Below are 6,591 nucleotides of genomic sequence, written 5' to 3' on the forward strand. Positions count from 1 at the left end.
GTACCCCAGTGTTGCCAGTGCACTCTCTGGACTCACTGCAGTGCATCCCCAGTGGTGCCAGTGCACTCTCTGGACTCACTGCAGTGCATCCCCAGTGTGCCAGTACACTCTCTGGACTCACTGTTTTGCATCCCCAGTGGTGCCAGAGCACTCTCTGTAGTCACTGCGCTGCATCCCCAGTGGTGACAGTGCACTCTCTGGACTCACTGCACTGCATCACCAGTGGTGCCAGTGCACTCTCTGGACTCACTGCAGTGCATCCCCAGTGGTGACAGTGGCTCTCTGGACTCACTGCAGTGCATCCCCAGTGGTGCCAGTGCACTCTCTGGACTCACTGCACTGCATCCCCAGTGGCGCCAGGGCACTCTCTGGAGTCACTGCAGTGCATCCCCTGTTGTGCTAGTGCACTCTCTGCACTCACAGCACTGCATCCCCTGTGGTGCCTGTGCATTCTCTGGTGTCACTGCGCTGCATCCCCAGGGGTGCCAGTGCACTCTCTGGACTCACTGCAGTGAATCCCCAGTGGTGCCAGTGCACTCTCTGGAATCACTGCAGTGCATCCACAGTTGTGCCAGTGCACTCTCTGGACTCACTGCAGTGCATCCCCTGTGGTGCCAGTGCACTCTCTGGACTCACTGCAGTGCATCCCCAGTGTTGCCAGTGTACTCTCCGGACTCACTGCACTGCATCCCCAGTGGTGCCAGTGCACTCTCTAGACTCACTGCAGTGAATCCCCAGTGGTGCCAGTGCACTCTCTGAACTCACTGCAGTGCATCCCCAGTGGTGCCAGTGCACTCTCTGTAGTCACTGCGCTGCATCTCCAGTGGTGACAGTGCACTCTCTAGACTCACTGCGCTGCATCCCCAGTGTTGCCAGTGCACAATCTGGAGTCACTGCACTGCATCTCCAGTGGTGCCAGTGCACTCTCTGGAGTAACTGCAGTGCATCTCCAGTGGTGCCAGGGCACTCTCTGGACCCACTGCACTGCATCCCCACTGGTGCCAGTGCACTCTCAAACTCACTGCACTGCATCACCAGTGGTGCCAGTGCACTCTCTGCACTCACTGCGCTGCATCCCCAGTGGTGCCAGTGCACTCTCTGGACTCACTGCAGTGCAGCCCCTGAGGTGCCAGTGCACTCTCTGGACTCACTGCACTGCATCCCCAGTGTTGCCAGTGCACTCTCTGGACTCACTGCACTGCATCGCCAGTGGTGCCAGTGCACTCTCTGGACTCACTGCAGTGCATCCCCAGTGTTGCCAGTGCACTCTCTGGACTCACTGAACTGCATCCCCTGTGGTGTCAGTGCACTCTCTGGACTCACTGCAGTGTATCCCCAGTGGTGCCAGTGCACTCTCTGGACTCACTGCAGTGCATCCCCAGTGTTGCCAGTGCACTCTCTGCACTCACTGCACTGCATCCCCAGTGGTGCCAGGGCACTCTCTGGACTCACTGCACTGCATCCCCAGTGGTGCCAGTGCACTCTCTGGACTCACTGCACTGCATCCCCTTTTGTGCTAGTGCACTCTCTGCACTCACAGCACTGCATCCCCTGTGGTGCCAGTGCACTCTCTGGAGTCACTGCGCGGCATCCCCAGTGGTGCCAGTGCACTCTCTGGACTCACTGCAGTGAATCCCCAGTGGTGCCAGTGCACTCTCTGGAATCACTGCAGTGCATCCACCGTTGTGCCAGTGCACTCTCTGGACTCACTGCAGTGCATCCCCAGTGTTGCCAGTGCACTCTCTGGACTCACTGCAGTGCATCCCCAGTGGTGCCAGTGCACTCTCTGGACTCACTGCAGTGCATCCCCAGTGTTGCCAGTGCACTCTCCGGACTCACTGAACTGCATCCCCAGTGGTGCCACTGCACTCTCTGGACTCACTGCAGTGCATCCCCAGTGGTGCAGTGCACTCTCTGGACTCACTGCACTACATCCCCAGTGGTGCCACTGCAATCTCTGGACTCACTGCAGTGCATCCCCAGTGGTGCCAGTGCACTCTCTGGACTCACTGCACTGCATCCCCAGTGGTGCCAGTGCACTCTCCTAACTCACTGCACTGCATCCCCAGTGGCGCCAGGGCACTCTCTGGAGTCACTGCAGTGCATCCCCTTTTGTGCTAGTGCACTCTCTGGAGTCACTGCAGTGAATCCCCAGTGGTGCCAGTGCACTCTCTGGAATCACTGCAGTGCATCCACTGTTGTGCCAGTGCACTCTCTGGACTCACTGCAGTGCATCCCCAGTGGTGTCAGTGCACTCTCTGGACTCACTGCAGTGCATCCCCAGTGTTGCCAGTGCACTCTCCGGACTCACTGCACTGCATCCCCAGTGGTGCCAGTGCACTCTCTAGACTCACTGAACTGCATCCCCAGTGGTGCCAGTGCACTCTCTGAACTCACTGCAGTGCATCCCCAGAGGTGCCAGTGCACTCTCTGGACTCACTGCAGTGCATCCCTAGTGTTGCCAGTGCACTCTCTGCACTCACTGCACTGCATCCCCAGTTGTGCCAGTGCACTCTCTGGAGTCACTGCGCTGCATCCCCAGTGGTGCCAGTGCACTCTCTGGACTCACTGCAGTGAATCCCCAGTGGTGCCAGTGCACTCTCTGGAATCACTACAGTGCATCCACAGTTGTGCCAGTGCACTCTCTGGACTCACTGCAGTGCATCCCCAGTGGTGCCAGTGTACTCTCTGGACTCACTGCACTTCATCTCCAGTGGTGCCACTGCACTCTCTGGACTCATTGCAGTGCATCCCCAGTGGTGCCAGTGCACTCTCTGGATTCACTGCAGTGCATCCCCAGTGTTGCCTGTGCACTCTCTGGAGTAACTGCAGTGCATCCCCAGTGGTGCCAGTGCACTCTCTGGACTCACTGCAGTGCATCCCCACTGGTGACAGTGGCTCTCTGGACTCACTGCACTGCATCCCCAGTGGTGCCAGTGCACTCTCTGGACTCACTGCAGTGCATCCCCTGTTGTGCCAGTGCACTCTCTGGACTCACCGCGCTGCATCCCCAGTGGTGCCAGTGCACAATCTGGAGTCACTGCAGTGTATCCCCAGTGGTGACAGTGCACTCTCTGGACTCACTGCAGTGCATCCCCAGTGGTGCCAGTGCACTCTCTGGACTCACTGCAGTGCATCCCCAGTGGTGCCAGTGCACTCTCTGGACTCACTGCACTGCATCCCCAGTGGTGCCAGTGCACTCTCTGGACTCACTGGAGTGCATCCCCAGTGGTGCCAGTGCACTCTCTGGACTCACTGCACTGCATCCCCAGTGGTGCCACTGCACTCTCTGGACTCACTGCAGTGCATCCCCAGTGGTGCAGTGCACTCTCTGGACTCACTGCACTGCATCCCCAGTGGTGCCACTGCACTCTCTGGACTCACTGCACTGCATCCCCAGTGGTGCCAGTGCACTCTCTGGACTCACTGCAGTGCATCCCCAGTGGTGCCAGTGCACTCTCTGGACTCACTGCACTGCATCACCAGTGGTGCCACTGCACTCTTTGGACTCACCTGGGTGCATCCGAAGTGGTGCCAGTGCACTCTCTGGAGTCACTGCACTGCATCCCCAGTGGCGCCACTGCACTCTCTGGACTCACCGGGGTTCATCCCCAGTGGTGCCAGTGCACTCTCTGGAGTCACTGCAGTGCATCCGCAGTTCTGCCAGTGCACTCTCTGGACTCACTGCACAGCATCCCCAGTGGTGCCAGTGCACTCTCTGGACTCACTGCAGTGCATCCCCAGTGGTGCCAGTGCACTCTCTGGACTCACTGCAGTGCATCCCCAGTGGTGCCAGTGCACTCTCTGGACTCACTGGAGTGCATCCCCAGTGGTGCCAGTGCACTCTCTGGACTCACTGGAGTGCATCCCCAGTGGTGCCAGTGCACTCTCTGGACTCACTGCACTGCATCCCCAGTGGTGCCACTGCACTCTCTGGACTCACTGCAGTGCATCCCCAGTGGTGCAGTGCACTCTCTGGACTCACTGCACTGCATCCCCAGTGGTGCCACTGCACTCTCTGGACTCACTGCACTGCATCCCCAGTGGTGCCAGTGCACTCTCTGGACTCACTGCAGTGCATCTCCAGTGGTGCCAGTGCCCTCTCTGGACTCACTGCAGTGCATCCCCAGTGGTGCCAGTGCACTCTCTGTAGTCACTGCAGTGCATCCCCAGTGGTGCCAGGGCACTCTCTGGAGTCACTGAAGTGCATCCCCTGTTGTGCTAGTGCACTCTCTGCACTCACAGCACTGCATCCCCAGTGGTGCCAGTGCACTCTCTGGAATCACTGCAGTGCATCCACAGTTGTGCCAGTGCACTCTCTGGACTCACTTCAGTGCATCCCCACTGTTGCCAGTGCACTCTCCGGACTCACTGCACTGCATCCCCAGTGGTGCCAGTGCACTCTTCGGACTCACTGCAGTGCATCCCCAGTGGTGCCAAGGCACTCTCTGTAGTCACTGCGCTGCATCCCCAGTGGTGACAGTGCACTCTCTGGACTCACTGCGCTGCATCCCCAGTGTTGCCAGTGCACAATCTGGAGTCACTTCACTGCATCTCCAGTGGTGCCTGTGCACTGTCTGGAGTCACTGCAGTGCATCTCCAGTGGTGCCAGGGCACTCTCTGGACCCACTGCACTGCATCCCCACTGGTGCCAGTGCCCTCTCTGGACTCCCTGGAGTGCATCCCCAGTGGTGCCAGTGCACTCTCTATAGTCACTGCGCTGCATCCCCAGTGTTGCCAGTGCATTCTCTGGACTCACTGCGCTGCATCCCCAGTGGTGCCAGTGCACTCTCTGGACTCACTGCAGTGAATCCCCAGTGGTGCCAGTGCACTCTCTGGACTCACTGAACTGCATCCCCAGTGGTGCCAGTGCACTCTCTGGACTCACTGCAGTGCATCTCCAGTGGTGCCAGTGCACTCTCTGGACCCTCTGCATTGTATCCCCAGTGGTGCAAGTGCCCTCTCTGGACTCACTGCACTGCATCTCCAGTGGTGCCAGTGCCCTCTCTGTAGTCACTGCGCTGCATCCCCAGTGGTGCCAGTGCACTCTCTGGACCCACTGCAGTTCATATCCAGTGGTGCCAGTGCACTCTCTGGACCCACTGCAGTGCATATCCCCAGTGGTGCCTGTGCTCTCTCTAGACTCACTGCGCTGCATCCCAAGTGGTGCCAGTGCACAATCTGGAGTCACTGCAGTGTATCACCAGTGGTGCCAGTGCACTCTGTGGACTCACTGCATTGCATCCCAGTGGTGCCAGTGCACTCTCTGGACTCACTGCACTGCATCCCCAGTGGTGCCACAGCACTCTCTGGACTCACTGCACTGCATCCCCAGTGGTGCCAGTGCACTCTCTGGACTCACTGCACTGCATCCCCAGTGGTGCCAGTGCACTCTCTGGACTCACTGCACTGCATCCCCAGTGGTGCCACTGCACTCTCTGGACTCACAGCACTGCATCCCCTGTGGTGCCAGTGCACTCTCTGGAGTCACTGCGCTGCATCCCCAGTGGTGCCAGTGCACTCTCTGGACTCACTGCAGTGAATCCCCAGTGGTGCCAGTGCACTCTCTGGAATCACTGCAGTGCATCCACAGTTGTGCCAGTGCACTCTCTGGACTCACTGCAGTGCATCCCCAGTGGTGCCAGTGCACTCTCTGGACTCACTGCAGTGCATCCCCAGTGGTGCCAGTGCACTCTCTGGACTCACTGCAGTGCATCCTCGGTGTTGCCAGTGCACTCTCCGGACTCACTGCACTGCATCCCCAGTGGTGCCAGTGCACTCTCTGGACTCACTGCAGTGAATCCCCAGTGGTGCCAGTGCACTCTCTGAACTCACTGCAGTGCATCCCCAGTGGTGCCAGTGCACTCTCTGTAGTCACTGCGCTGCGTCACCAGTGGTGACAGTGCACTCTCTGGACTCACTGCACTGCATCCCCAGTGTTGCCAGTGCACAATCTGGAGTCACTGCACTGCATTACCAGTGGTGCCAGTGCACTGTCTGGAGTCACTGCAGTGCATCTCCAGTGGTGCCAGGGCACTCTCTGGACCCACTGCAGTGCATCCCCACTGGTGCCAGTGCACTCTCTGGTCTCACTGCAGTACATCCCCAGTGGTGCCAGTGCACTCTCTGTAGTCACTGCACTGCATTCCCAGTGGTGACAGTGCACTCTCTGGACTCACTGCACTTCATCACCAGTGGTGCCAGTGCACTCTGTGGACTCACTGCACTGCATCCCCAGTGGTGACAGTGGCTCTCTGGACTCACTGCACTGCATCCCCAGGTGTGCCAGTGCACTCTCTGGACTCACTGCAGTGCATCCCTTGTTGTGCCAGTGCACTCTCTGGACTCACTGCGCTGCATCCCCAGTGGTGCCAGTGCGCAATCTGGAGTCACTGCAGTGTATCCCCAGTGGTACCAGTGCAATCTCTGGACTCACTGCAGTGCATCCACAGTTGTGCCAGTGCACTCTCTGGACTCACTGCAGTGCATCCCCAGTGGTGCCAGTGCACTCTCTGGACTCATTGCACTGCATCCCCTGTGGTGCCAGTGCACTCTTTGGACTCACTGCACTGCATCCCCAGTGGTGCCAGT

The sequence above is a fragment of the Anser anser genome, assembly GCF_964211835.1.
Source record: "Anser anser genome assembly, chromosome: 29".
NCBI classification, from domain to species: Eukaryota; Metazoa; Chordata; class Aves; order Anseriformes; family Anatidae; genus Anser; species Anser anser.